Below are 15,610 nucleotides of genomic sequence, written 5' to 3'. Positions count from 1 at the left end.
AAGTACTAAAAACATGGACAGATGTAAGCGGTAGAGCACTTATGTTAGTATGCAAGATACAAGACACCACTATCACCTTCGCCACTATATACGCCCCCAATACAGGCCAGTCTAAGTTCCTCCAACAAACAATCTCCAAAGTCATAATTGAAGCAGAAGTTGAAGTGATAATAGGACGCGCCTTCAACATGTGGGCGGACCCATCACTGGACAGACAAACTGGTAACCCTCACGCTGGCAACCCACCGGGGGCCAGCCGCACAGGATTGATCGAGATGATGAACACATACAACCTTATAGATGTGTGGTGTCACATAAACCCACCGCGGCTAGGGTTCACCTTCTACTCTGCACCACACGCCACGTACACCAGAATTGACTATATGTATCTCTCAATGGGCCTAATGCAAGCGATGTCCACGGCAGATAATTCCCATAACTTGGTCAGACCATGACATGGTCACAGTCACCCTCACACAGACGCGCTACCCCACAGAAGCACGAAATGGCGCAACAATGAATCACTCTGGAAGGATCCCATGTTCCGCGACCAACTGGAGAAAGACATCAGTGAATACTTCAAATGGAATAACAAAGGTGAAGTCTCAAAACAAACGGTATGGGAAGCAGGGAAGGCCACCTGGAGAGGTATACTAATGAGTCAAGGAGCTGCAAAGAAAAGAGAACAAACCCTGATAGAAAACAAGCTTAGGAAAGAAATAACAAAATTGGAACGAGACGCACTATCCACAGACACAGAGAGAGAAAAAAGAATAGCTGAGGCGAACGAGAAGAGAGAGGAACTACGCCAGCTGGAGATAAACCAAGTCATCCGCAAACTTCAATTTCTGAAGCAGAAACATTACGAGAAAGGAGACAAGGCGGATGCACTACTGGCTGCCAGATTAAGAACTCAGCGAGCAGAAAGATGGGTATCAGCCATAGAAAATGAAACAGGCCTACATGCAAAGCCACTCGGCAACATTCCTGAAGCCTTCGCCAAATTCTACAACAAATTATACACAGCCCAAACCACACCAGATGAGAAAGTCATCAGCGAATATATGAACGACATAACTATGCCTAGACTAACCCAAGAAATAGCCGAGGCACTTGAATCCCCCATCACAGACAAAGAATAGAAGATGCCATCAAAAGGCTCCCGACTGGGGAAAGCACCAGGAAACGATGGCTACATTGCAGGATTCTACAAAACCTTCATTGGTCCCCTCCTCCCATTCATGGTTGACATTTTCAACCACATTCTCCAAACCGGCATTGCACCAGCCTCCTTCTCCGAAGCACTTATCACAGTCATTCCGAAACAAGGCAAAGACCCCGAGCAGTGCGCGCCTTACCACCCCATTTCCCTCCTCAATATAGACGCCAAGATATACACACGCGTCCTCACAGCAAAACTAGAAACGCACATGCCCTCCATAATTCATGCAGATCAAGTCGGATTCATCCTTGGTAGACAAGGGGCAGACTCCACCCGCAAGACCCTCCACCTGATACATGAGGCCAAGAAAATGTCTAACACACCTGCACTGCTCTCGATTGACACAGAAAAAGCATTTGACAGAGTCAAATGGCCCTTTCTGGAAGCAACCCTAAAGAAAATAGGACTTGGCCCAACTCAAAGCAGTATACACCTCACCTCGAGCATCTATAGCAGTGAACTCACAGTACTCACATGGGTTTCCACTGACAAGAGGCAGAAGGCAGGGATACCCGCTCTCGGCCATACTATTCACACTGTCCCTGGAACCCCTACCACAGAAGCTTAGAGCATACGAAAGAGTAGAGGGCCTATGTTTACAGAAAAGGGAATACAAACTACCCCTGTACGCAGATGATATCCTTCTTCACATCCAGAACCCCTTGACAACAATACCCCGCGCCATACAACTCCTCAAGGAATTTGGCCTGCTAACGGGCCTCAAAATCAATCAAACCAAATCCATTCTCTTCCTGCTACAAGAGCCTACCCGACAGCAGTTTAACAGAATTCACCCAATTAAACCTCACTATTGGAGGGCCGACACTCTGCTACTTATGCATCAACCTTACGAGAAACATAGCTGATCTTTATGAAGCCAACTTCCCCCAGCTCCTATCCGCACTCAAGGCCGACCTAACGAGATGGCAATCGCTTACGATCTCATGGATGGGCTGCCTCAACGCCATCAAGATGGTTAGTCTCCCACGCTTCCTGTACCCATTCCAACTCCTCCCAATAAAGATCCCGGAAGGCTTCTTCAAACAAGTGAAAAATGCAGTAATAAGACTCTCATACTGCTGAAAGAACAAGGCGGTGTCGGCCTCCCAGATATAGAGAAATACTACCAGGCGGCTCAGCTACGAGTCCTCGTCCCCCACGTAAGAAACAGAAAGGACCTACAATGGGTACAACTGGATAACGACAACCTGACCCCAGCGACACTCTCAGAATGGCTGTGGGTCTCACGACCAAAGCTCACGCGGAAACTACGCGAACACCCCATCCTGGGAACGATATGGGAAATATGGAAAGAAGGCAAAGCAATGACAGGCATAACAACCTGGCCATCACCCCTGAGCCACTTGTGGGCTCCAGGAATCAGGGAGGAAATCCCCGAACACGCGAGATACCAAACCTGGTTCGATGCAGGGCTTGAAAGAGTCGGACAACTATGGAGGGAAGACAAATTCATACCAATATCCGAACTAGAGGAAGCCCTCCAACTGCACCCTATACCGGTATTTCTATACCTGCGCATAAAAGGTGTCCTATCCAAATGGGAATGGCACTCCAACATATGCAGAGAATTAACCACATTTGAGAAAATCCTAGACACAACCACCACGAATAAAGGCCTAATATTGTGTATGTACAAAGCCCTGATCAACAAAAATCAAGACTCCACCTCAAACCTCAGAGATAAGTGGGAAAAAGACTTTAAAAGAAAATTTGAGCAACAAGCCTGGGACATGATATGTAAAACACCATCCCAGATATCAATCGCCACGCAATACAAGCTCAACTCAATAAAGCTACTTCACAGATGGTATTATGACCCGCACAGACTTTCCAAAATGTATCAGACCAACAGCCCGAAATGCTGGAGAGGATGTAGAATGGATGCTGACTATTGGCATATGTGGTGGGAGTGCCCCAAAGTATGCATATATTGGAATGAGGTGCTAGGATGGGTCAAGCAGATAGATGGGGTGGAGAGGACTGCAACACCCCTCCTGACCCTATTCGGACTAGAGGAAGATGAAGATGAGCTGGTCAGGAGAAAAGGACTAGGATCACCCTCATTACTAGCAGCAACAGCAGGGCTGGTCATCAAATGGAAATCCACACGCCTCCCAACGAAAAAGGAATGGATAAACATTGCAAAAAACATATATACGATGGAAAATATTACTGCAACACTCCACGGAAAAGCTGCACGCAATGAAGAATTATGGTGTGAATTTGCCCCACTCCACGCCCCAAACCCAAGATGACAGTGGGTTAAAGATCCCAACACGCAACCTACCCATATGATGGAGGAAAGCCTGTACATCACTCATCCACTGCCGATACTGGTGACATGCAAACTGCGGAAAGGCACAACCGAAGAAAAAACATAGCCTCAATCAAAAAGAATCATGTATCTCAGCCAACAATCTGCACAGATATAACCGACTGTCTAGGAGGTTAGGGGGGAGGGTAAGGGGCACAGTAACAAAAATGGGGAGGGAAATGTTAAGATTGAAAATTGGATAGTTTTGTTGAAACGTTGTATTGAGACGAGGTGATATCAAAATGATAAAGTTTTACCTGTTTCCCATTATTTGTATGTATGAAAACCAATAAAATCCAAATTGAAAAAAGAAACAGGGCCAGGGGACTCCCCTCTTTCCTCTGTCAATAATTATATAATTATTCAACCCATAAAGATCATTTTCAATCTCACTCCATCTCCCTTCTCCATTTCCAACAACTACTGAGACGAAGATGAGGCAACTAAGATCAGTAAAGATTACCCATAGGAATAACATGGGTAAAGTAAGGGAAAGTCAGGCATTTTTAAGTAACCATTCAAACCTGACTCCACTTGACTCTACTGGTGGGACGGTGGTTTGACTTTGACTGTGTGACTTCTCAAAGTTGAATGAGCGAGCTGGGGATGCAGTACAGACCGGAGGAGCCCAGGAGCGAAGCGAAGCAGGAGATGCAGGCTGGCGGAGGACAGCGTGCGTGGAAGCTGGCCCGGTATGGATTAAGGGTTGCAGTGTGGCAAGGAAGTCATGCCTCCAGGGAGCCAGAGAGGCACAGCCTGCATTCTGCGGCCAGGTTCAGGATAGTGCTTGTGCCAAACCCATGGGTGCCTGCGAGGCATGTGGTGAGACCCTGACCTCAACCCCTGACCTCAACCCCTGACCTAACCCCTCTCAACGCAACGCTGCCCAGTGAGTTTCGTGGAAAATGTGAGAGAAACTTAGGAGCGTGTTTTTGGATGAGAGCAGAGCAGGAGAAAGGCACGGACAGTAAAAGAGGCACGGAATTGCAAGGAAAGGAAAGTGTAAAAGCTGAAAGCGCAGCTAAAACAAGAGAGAAGCAGAACGTGTAAAGGCTAAAAGCGCAGCTGAAAGCAAAAGTGAAGCAGAAAGCATAAAAGTGACAGAACGGAGCAGAAAGTAAAACAAAACGCAGATTGGAGTGGAAAGTCAGCAAAATACCGATCAGAGCGGAAAGTGAAAGAACGTAAAGAAAAGCACAAGGGTGCAGGTGGCCTGTAACGGAGAAGAGAGGGGCATGAGAAGAGTCAAGGAAAGGTGCCAGGGGCACAATAAAAAGGAAACCAGCTAAGAGGGTACAAGGTAGCACGAGAAGAGTAAAGGACAAGTGCCAGGGGCACGATAAGAAGAGCAAGAATAAACATTGCACGTTTGCATGGAAAGGAAAGAAGAAGTAAAGGGGTGCAGGAAGCTTCTAAAGGGAAATAAGGTACCAAGAAAAGTAAGAGTAAGAAAACAAAGAGAGGGGCAAAGGATCAGAGTGGTCGCGCTTAGGAAAAGCAAAGAGCCAGGCGTTTTCTAAAGCATCTGATTCTACCCCATGTAAGGATGGTATATGAAAAGGATTGTCAATAAGAAAAAGGCACATCCTGACCAGCTGAACTTGGGTTTGGAACTAGAGGGGCCTGCACTTGGGTAAGGGCACCCTGAGAAATCTAAAAGGAACTGTGATATATTTTGTTTTGTGTTGAAAGCTGGGAGAGGCCTGAGCTTGGGGTAGAAAACCCTGAGAGGCCTACCTAAGAAATCAAAGTGCATCCTGATAAAACTGACTGTGTTTGAAAGCTGGAAGGGGCCTGAGCTTGGGGGAGGGAGAGAGGCACAGTAAAGTGAAAGGAAGGTGCAAATGTGCATGATGGAAAAGCAAGAAGTGAAAGATGCACAAAGTGGCAGAAGGAAGATGTAGAGAATAAGGAGAGGGAATAGAAGTGTGGTCGCACGAATCTGGCGTTCTCGAAAGTCTCTGACACTACCCCCATGAAAGACATTTCCTAATGGCATATCCTGACAAAGTAAAATAGGTTTTGCAATACCTGAGAGGTTTGAGACTTGTGGAAGGGAACTCTGGGAAGCCTACCAAAGAGGAAATGTTGTGTAGAAACATTTGAGAGCATGAAACCTGGGCAAGGGAACCCTGGGTGATAAAGAGAACTGTGTTAAACAGCTTTACGTTACATTTGAAGAACTGAACCTTGGGGAAGGGAACCCCAAACCAGCGAGACTGATGAGAGGACCCTGTGGCGAAGGTCCTACAAGAACCTCTGTTATCTAAACTCATTTTGTGAGCCTGAAATCACGCTAGGCCGGAAGGCCACCGAAAACCAACCCTGGTTTTCCTATTTTTAGTTGAACCACACCTTTTTGATTTTGAACAAAGAAACCCTTACACATTTCTGCATAGAGTGAGGGCAAGCATAGGTTTAGACACAGAAGGAATTTTTATTTGGACTTTCAGACATCAACAGCCCTTAGAAACATCATTTCAGGGGAACACCCCTTTAGAGTTAGGGCCAGTTAGGTATTACACCAACACTGAAACTTTAAAAAAAGGTTTTGAAATCTTACATTCTGCGTCTATGGCCCTGATTCATGAATTATTTGCGCTGAAAAAAAATGGGATTTGTGCGCCATTCTGCCCGCAAATCCCTGTTTAACAAATGGGGATTTGCGGGCCGGGTGGTGCTCAAATCCCGTTTTTTTCCAGCACAAATAATCCATGAATCAGGGCCTATGTCTCTCTCGTCACCATGCCTGTCTCACAGCTATTTAATTCAAGTATACTGGGTGCTATTACTCCTCTTGGCCTCTGGAGACTTTGCTCCGTCTTGCATATGCTTTGCATCTTTGTTCAATACTTGGCATTTATGTAAGTTCACTCCTTTGCTTCATCTAAGAGAAATCTGTTGTGCATATGTAGCTTATCCTCTTCGATTCCCCACGTGCCTTGCAGTTACCTCTTAATGTGGCATCCTTGATCCCAAGCCAAACAGATATACTTTATATCTCGCACAAAGCTATTTTCCAGTGCATGTCAGCTCTGCAGCCAAGGTCTCTCTCTTCAAGGCTTCTTGCTTATTATTTATACAGAGTTTACGTCCATGTTTTCATCATGGCCGCTTTACTCACATTATATTTTCTACTGCAGCAAGATTCTATATGTCTCATCAACCTTGCGTTTCTGCGGATTTACATCTAATTCTCTTCTCACTTATCTTCTCAATGATATGATTTCTTCATATTCACATAAATCTTTACTTTTTACTCAGTTACATCTTCATTCTTTGAGTATTTGCATATTGTTTCAATACGTCTCGTGTCTTCTCTTGATTACATCACTTTACTCGTCTGATTTCATTTATAGCTCTTCTATGTCCAATGGTGTATGCAGATATCCTTCCACTGCGTCAGTGCGAGGGTACATTCAATATGGTTGTCTGAGCGCATAACGTCTCTCATATTTTCGATGTGGTATTGGGATGAAACATGGTGTCATACACAGTGCCTTCTTGTTATTCTTCCAGTATGATTGAGGTGAGGGGGCAGACACTGGAGATGATGTATACATCTGCCTCTCTACACTGCCCATAACCTAAGCAGTATTTCCCTACCTCAACCAAAACTAAAGGCCTGCCATGTGTCAAGATGTCCAATGCAAACATTGTCTGTGTCTGAAATCTTATCCTAGCCCTCACATTCTAAAAGTAACTCAAAAAGTTGTAAATCCAACAAAGGTTACAAATGAATAATGTTCACAGTTCCAGGGAATGACTCCCTTGCCCAGGTTTCTCTCCACCACAACAAAAGTTCAAAAGAATAGCCAAGTTCTTTGTAGCTCAAGAGGATAGCTCTCCTCCTCTTGATTGAGCAACTTATTCCAGTGGCAATGTCTCCCTTCCCCAAATCCTTCTTATATTCAATGCAATCCAAAAATCCTAAATGCATGAATCTTCCTTGGGATTTTATGACTCACACAACAACACCTTGTATACTCTCCTGCCAGGTTCCTTTTCACAGTTGCTGTAGTTTTCTTCACTCACTTGGCTTTGGCTGGTATACTCTCCTGAAAGGACTTTCTTTATATAGTTCATTTTATACACACTTGGTTTGGCCTTGGATACTTCCCTGCCAGGTCTTTTAACATTAATTGTATTTCAGTCTTTTCTGCCACACTGTTTTCCCCACTTGTATTTTCTAATGTGGCCACGGGTGCCAGACTGCTTTTCCATAGATATCTTATCTTGTAATGAAATGTTCCAGGGGCTCTATTATACTGCTCAGGCTTCCCCCAGCTCTAACACTGTGTTTTCTTTGGTATGCGGCATAGCCTGCAAAGTTCCCCGGTGGTCCTGTCCCTCTCAGCAGACTCCCCAGTCCTCAGCAGCTGCTTCGGGGTCCCTCGCAATCCCCTGTGTCAGTCTGCGGCTTACCCTCGGGTCCGCAAAGTGCATCGTTCGCTTGTCGGCAGCTTCTTCTCTTCTCTGCATCTCGGTGGCAGCGATTCGACCCGTGAGCTTCTCTGAATGACGTTCCCAGGCCTCCCACGAATTGGCAAGACCATCTGCTTTTTCTGGCTGCTCCGACCCACCCTGGAAGCAGTGACTCTCCTGCACCGCCAGCCGCCATACTCCCGGTCTCGCTCGTCGGCTGTTTTCACCACAGCTGGGTAAGAAGACAAACTCTGTCCTTTTCCCAGCATGGTTTTAAACCATGTCGGGCCAATCGCATTCTTAAAGCTACTAGACTACTGGCGTTGGTTTGCATTAGGAGTAATCATCCTCGTTGCCTCTTCCTGGTCTCAGTTTTTGTTCCTTCATTTGCTCTGCGATTTTGAAGAATACAGTAAAACTGTCAAGTTTTTGAAGGGGGTGATGGCAGTATGCCGTTAGGGCACGAGCAATGGCGGGAATATCCCTAAAAGGGAAAGGGGGATATTGTGCTTCACCTAATTTCATGCCATTCCCCCGAGGGTTGCAGCCCCCCATGTGATCCTCCCTCAAATAGCTGCCCCCGGGGTCATTATCAGGTAGCGCCTGCCATCCCCTGGTCACATGAGGAGAGGCTATCTCAGGGAAAGGCATGATGACATCAAATTCATCACACAGGCCAATATCTATGGTCTATCTCATAAAATGTTATTTAGTAAGTGGATGCCAATTTTCCAAAGGTGGTCAGTTGTGTTGTGAGCAATGACATTGTTGGCACCTGCCAGGGAATTTCTTATGGTAGCCTTAATGCTAAAGTGAAGACCATATTTAGGGCTTTCTCTAATGTGAGAGTTTTGGCATCAGATGCAATATTGTTCGCCTTTAAGACAAAGCTGTGTGTTGAGCTCCTGTTGCATAAATGTGTCCTGTATTTCAGACATTTGGATTCTGTTGGCGCCTTAACTCTTCCACCTTCTGAGGTCAAACTCCATAGTGCTACTACAAATGGTAATACTAATACCCATTATTGCAGCACTTAGAAAAGGGTTATGGGGCCTCATTACAAGCATGGCGGTCGGGGAACTATGTTACCGGTAAGCATGCCGGTACCGTAGTTCCCGGACCGCCATACTACGAGCTGTGCTCGCGGGTGCCTTTCTGCCCGGCAGGTCTGACCTGGCGGGCAGAACGGCACCCGTGAGCACAGCACGTCGGATGCACCGGCACCATTCTGGATGGTGCCGGTGCATCCGACGTCCCCATTCCCATTCAGCCCCATAAGGCCGAATGGGGATGGGTAGTCCCTTGCTGCCGGCACCCGCAAATGGCCAATTACTGGGTCCGCTGAACTCGGCATGACCCGGTTCTTGCCCATTCGCGGGTGGCGGTAGCACTTAGAAAAGGGTTATGGGGCCTCATTACAAGCATGGCGGTCCGAGAACTACGGTACCGGTAAGCATGCCGGTACCGTAGTGTTAGGACTTGATGGTCGTGTAGATGATGAAACCTCCGTCCCCAAGTACCACACGAACAAAATAGTAATATTACTGCTAGTGCAATCTTTGAGGCCACAGGTGTAGAGTACCGTCAGCCTGGAACCAGGAACGCCGGAAGGACCCCCCTGACCACTGTAAGGCAAGCAACCAGGTTAGACAATGGAAGCAATCCCAATCAGAGCAATACAATATCACTACAGAAGGCTTACCCAATGCAGGTGACAGGGTACCCAGGATAAGGTGAATGGACAGGGGTCTGCAGTAGTCGACGGCGGTAGGCGACAGTTGTTACACAGGATGGCACTCTAGTTGGGTGGTAATAACACCTGATGCAGGAGAAAAAAACATGAGCCAAAGGCGGAACCAGGAGAGTCGAAAATCAGTCCGGTAAACAATCCAAGATCAAAGCACCAAGAGATAATGTCAAATGCAGAGGAAAATCCAATAACAATTCCAATGGAAGGCCAAGGTAAAAAATCCGAGTAAGTCGCCAGAACAAATGCAAAAGAACCAAAGGAAGGCGAAGAGGAATCCAGGAAGCAGTCCGTGGTCAAGATAATCAAGAGCAATAAAATCCGTGAAAACGCCAAACAGTACTAATGAAGTCAGCTGTGAAGCGCTGAATGTGAGTCAGTACGTTCCTTTTGAATACAAAGGTGATCACATGATTCAGTCACGTGATCATGCTCCGTGCACCGTCGATTGTTTCTTTATGTCCAGCTCCTTGACACGTGATGTGAGATCCGCGTCTCACTGCGACCAGGTCCCTTCCTGGTCACGTGGCGAATCGTGTAACGAGCCCAGTGATGCCGGTGCCTCGGGCGCCCGGTGGCAAGCCGCCACAGCAGTCGCCAATGTAGAAAAGGGGACTGCACCGGGCGCACTGGACGCGTGTCCTTCTGAGAGTGCCAAGTGCCGTCGCCCACTCGCTGTCGGCAGAGCTGCATAGGTAAGTGGGACCTAGTCTGTCTGGGAACCTGAAGTGTTTGTTGTTTTGCTAACGGGGCCACTAGCGGGGGCGTGACAGAGCCCCCCTCAAAGGCCCACGACCCCGTGGGCTGGAAGGGTGATCCCTATGGAAATGGGCCACTAACAACGGGGCATGAACATCAGAAGAGGGAACCCAGGATCGTTCTTCTGGACCATAACCCAGCCAGTCTACTAGGTACTGCAAACGACCTCTGAAGAGACAGGAAACTAGGATGGCGCTGACATCGAATTCATCTTGGGACTCTACAGAAACAGGAGCAGGAGGAGAGACAATGCGAGTTGGATCAGGGCATGGCTTAAGTAACAAGGTATGGAAAATCGGGTGTAATCTCCAGCTAGAGGGGATAGCGAGGCGATAAACCACCGGGTTCAGGACCTTGGAGACCCGATATGGGCCGACAAAACATGGGAGCAATTTACGGCAACCCGGTATGTGCAAATGGCGTGTGGACAACCAAACCCGCTCACCCACACGATAGGCAGGGGCATCCGTCCTCTTCCTGTTAGCAGCCGTCCTCATGGTAGCCTGAGCTTCTTGAAGATGGATGAGTGTCTGGGCATGGACTGAGGTCAGGTCGCGGGCACAAGCGTTAGCAGCAGGAGTACTGGTGGGGGCAAAATCAGGGAATGGTAGAGTGCGTGGGTGTTGGCCATAAAGGGAGTAGAACGGGGAAAAGCCTGTAGAGGAATGTAGAGCATTGTTGTATGCAAACTCTGCAAGGTGAAACGAGTTAAGCCAGGTATACTGGTACTGAAGGGATAAACAACGTAAGTACTGTTCTAATGCCTGGTTGACCCTCTCAGTCTGACCGTCGCTCTCAGGATGGTAGGCAGAGGAAAAGCATGCATCGATGCCAAGGAGCTTGGTAAGAGCCACCAAAAGCGAGATGTGAATTGTGAGCCACGATCTGACACGATAACTTCTGGCAAGCCGAACAGACAAAAGACAGACCTAAAGAACATCCGGGCCAGGGAAGGAGCAGTAGGAATACCTTTACAGGGCACAAAGCGGGCCATCTTGGTGTAGGAATCTACTACAACCCAAATTGTATCATAGCCTTGTATACGAGATAAGTCAGTGATCAGGTCCATCGAGACCGTATGCCAAGGCCTTGGAGGTATGGGCAGAGATTGTAATAATCGTAGTGTGCGGCCCCTTCGAGTTTTACACTAAGCGCATACTGAGCAGGTATTCATGTATGCTTCCACGTCACGCCGCATCGATGGCCACCAGAACCAGCAATTCAGCAGATCTAAGGTGCGTCGCTGCCCTGGATGACCATTGATGAGTGCGTTGTGGGACCAATCTGAGGCTTGATTACGGGTGTCGTTAGTGGGCAAAAACAGCTCCCCTTGTATAAAAGGTAACTCCTCCTGAAAAACCGGATCCCACTCAGTCAGAGCCTGAGGATGGTGTAATACCCATTGGTGAATGGCGGATAACATGGATTGCGAGGGAGTGCAAGCAGATACTACGTGTCCCTTGCCTAACAGTGTGTCTGGAAAGGGTGGAAGAGATACCGCCCTGGTGAACGGGACAAGGCGTCCGCTTTACCATGAACCACCCCTGGCCTGTGTTTAACCACAAAATCATAAGCTGCAAAGAAGAGATGCCAATGGACCTGTCTGCTGTTAACACATTTTAGTGACGCCAGATCCTGCAGGTTCTTGTGATCGGTGTAAACGACTGTCTGGTGTTTGGCCCCCAGGAGGTGGTGTCTCCAAACTTGAAAAGCATCTTTTATGGCAAAGAGCTCCTTTTCAGTGACCGTGTAGTGTGTTTCGGTCGGCGTGAACTTCCTCGAATGGTAAGCCACTGGATGTAGCTGACCGGTGGTCGGGCAAGGCTGGGACAAAACTGCACCTAATTCAAACGAGGATGCGTCCGCTTCCATGATGAAAGGGAGCTCCGGATCCGGATGTTGTAGGACCGGGGCTGTGGTAAAAGAGGTTTTTAGGGTATCGAATGCCACCTGACCGTCAGTAGACCATTCGAAGGGTACAAGAGGACTTGTCAAGGCTGTTAGTGGGGCAACAATGGAGGAAAAGTTGGAAATGAAACGCCGGTAAAAATTCGCAAACCCTAAAAAGGACTGCAGTTGCTTGAGCGTAACAGGGACCGGCCAGTTCGTGATAGCACATATTTTTGACTGGTTCATTGCCAACCCCCCAGGTGAGATGTAAAACCCCAGGAATTTGACCTCTTTTGTGTGAAACATACACTTCTCGGGTTTTGCAAATAGAGCGTTCTTTCTGAGTCGCGATAACACTTCCCTGACGTGAACGATGTGTTCCTCAAGTGTAGGGGAGAACACTAGTATATCATCTAAATGTACTACAACATAAATGTCCAAGATGTCACTAAACACATTGTTTATAAAACGCTGGAAGGTAGCAGGGGCGTTACATAAGCCGAAGGGCATCACGGTATATTCAAACAATCCCTGGCGAGTGCAGAATGCTGTTTTCCACTCGTCCCCACGGCGCATACGAATCAGACTGTATGCCCCCCAGAGATCTAGCTTGGTGTAGATGGAAGCATGGGTTAGTTTAACCAAGAGGGTCGAGATGAGCGGGATGGGGTAGCGTTTTTTATGGTGACTGAGTTTAACCGCCTGTAGTCCACACATGGACGAAGATCTCCCTCCTTCTTAGGGACAGAAAAGATGGGGCTGGATGCGGGTGAGGAGGAGGGCCTGATATGGCCCAAGTGTAGGGCATGTTGGATGTACTCCCTCAGAGCTACTTCTTCTGATGGTGACAGGGAATAGATACGGCCTTTGGGGATCGATGCCTCAGGAACCAGATCAATGGGGCAGTCGTACGGCCTATGGGGTGGCAAACCCTCAGCTGATGCTTTATCGAAGACAACGTGGAAATCATGGTAAACCGAGGCTACACCAGATAAAGCAGCTCCCACCTTATGTGTCACCTCAGGTGACCTGTCTTCCCCTAACAATAAAGAATCCAATCCCCCAAGAGCACTCGCAGGGTTGGTAATGCCCTCCTCATACACCAAACAATAGTGCTGACATACCTCTGATTCAAAGAAAACCTGTCCTGTACCCCAATTTATAAGTGGGTTATGTTTCCTCAACCATGGAATGCCCAATATAATTCCGAATTGTGGGGTTGCTATAAGGTCGAAGGACATTGTTTCCTTGTAGGTACCCTGGATGATCACCTCCATAGGAGCTGTCTGTTGTTTGATCGGACCGGAAACGAGGGAGGAGCCATCAACGGCCTGTACTGGTTCGGGTGTAGTTTGGTTATCAATGGAAGATTCATTATCTTGGCCATCGTAATGTCTATGAAACAACCGGTAGCCTGTGAATCTATGACAATGTGTACTGAATGTGAACAATCCCTGGTTGGATGTAATATTGCCTAAACTATAACAGGTCTTACAGGACCGAAGGGCGGAATGTTCTCGGAGGAGTTCTTTAACAAGCTCGCCTTGTCCCCCGTTCTCAAGGGCGAGCTTTCTGAAAACCTGAGTTCCTGTTCTTTGGACGACGAGGACACTCTTTGACATAATGCCCATTGAGACCGCAATAGAAGCAGGCATTGTCTGTTCTTCTGCGTTCTCGCTCGGTCTGGGTGATAGGGCTTCGTATCCCTCCTATTTGCATGGGTTCACTGGTGTTTTCTGAGGAAGAAAGGGATTGACTGACAGAAAGGCTGGCTTCTGCCCGACGCTCAGTTCCCCGGGTTCTACCTGAAGTGCTAAATCTACCAGGTCGGTATAAGAGCCCGGGAGAGATGGGACAACCGAGAGGGCATCCTTCATAGCACTGCACAAACCCCGATAAAATACTACTGCTTTTTTATTCTCAGGCCAAGATGTTTCTGCAGATAACTGGTTAAACCGCGTGATGTATTCTATCACGGTTTGCCTACCTTGAGCTAGATCCAGTAATTCCAGATCTAGGGACTGAGGCTTATACTTGGTATTGAATACTTTGGCCATCTCACTCACCAGGAGGTCAAAATCATAGAGAACCGGATGATCATTTTCCAGGAATGGATTCGCCCAGGTAGCTACTATGCCCGTCAGGTGGGAAAGCAGAAAAGCTGCTTTGGTGGTTGAGTCGTGGAATACCTGGGGTCGACAGAGAAAGTGGAGCTTGCAATGGTTGATAAATGTACGATACTTCCTGGGATCGCCCTGATATTTCTCAGGGGCTGCTAAAGGGAATGGGGTAGGTAGCAACACGGGACCCGGTGGTGTGGGAGGCATGGAAGGGCCCGGGTTTGGGGGTGTGGGATCTCCAATCTCGGAGTCCACCGGTAGTGAATGGTGGGCACTTTGTAAGGTATTGAGGTGATGTTGAATGGCAGTTGTGGCAGCAGCCATGTCTGTTCTAAGGGCTGTAACGGCTTGCATTAGAGCGGCCACGGGGTCCCCGGCAGAGGGTTCCATCACCTGGACGACTAAAGAAGGCTTCACAGTCTGTTAGGACTTGATGGTCGTGTAGATGATGAAACCTCCGTCCCCAAGTACCACACGAACAAAATAGTAATATTACTGCTCGTGTAATCTTTGAGGTCATAGGTGTAGAGTACCGTCAGCCTGGAACCAGGAACGCCGGAAGGACCCCCCTGACCACTGTAAGGCAAGCAACCAGGTTAGTCAATGGAAGCAATCCCAATCAGAGCAATATAATATCACTACAGAAGGCTTACCCAATGCAGGTGACAGGGTACCCAGGATAAGGTGAATGGACAGGGGTCTGCAGTACTCGCAGCCGTAGGCGACAGTTGTTACACAGGATGGCACTCTAGTTGGGTGGTAATAACACCTGATGCAGGAGAAAAAAAACATGAGCCAAAGGCGGAACCAGGAGAGTTGAAAATCATTCCGGTAAACAATCCGAGACCAAAGCACCAAGAGATAATGTCAAATGCAGAGGAAAATCCAATAACAATTCCAATGGAAGGCCGAGGTCAAAAATCCGAGTAAGTCGCCAGAACAAATGCAGAAGTACCAAAGGAAGGCGAAGAGGAATCCAGGAAGCAGTCCGTGTTCAAGATAATTAAGAGCAACAAAATCTGTGAAAACGCCAAACAGTACTAACAAAGTCACCTGTGAAGCAATGAATGTGAGTCAGTACGTTCCTTTTGAATACAAAGGTGATCACGTGA

At 47.6% G+C, this 15,610-nt stretch overlaps 1 protein-coding gene across 6 annotated transcripts in view; it reads right to left on the bottom strand.

The window, feature by feature from the left end:
- Window positions 1-15,610, bottom strand: part of CCDC148 (coiled-coil domain containing 148) — a 1,950,480-nt gene that overhangs the window by 1,077,588 nt on the left and 857,282 nt on the right. The gene's annotated exons all lie outside the window — the stretch shown is intronic.

This window comes from Ambystoma mexicanum, chromosome 9 (genome assembly GCF_040938575.1).
Source record: "Ambystoma mexicanum isolate Mex_15411 chromosome 9, UKY_AmexF1_1, whole genome shotgun sequence".
In the NCBI taxonomy this organism is placed as follows: Eukaryota; Metazoa; Chordata; class Amphibia; order Caudata; family Ambystomatidae; genus Ambystoma; species Ambystoma mexicanum.
This window is presented reverse-complemented; position numbering and strand designations above follow the sequence as displayed.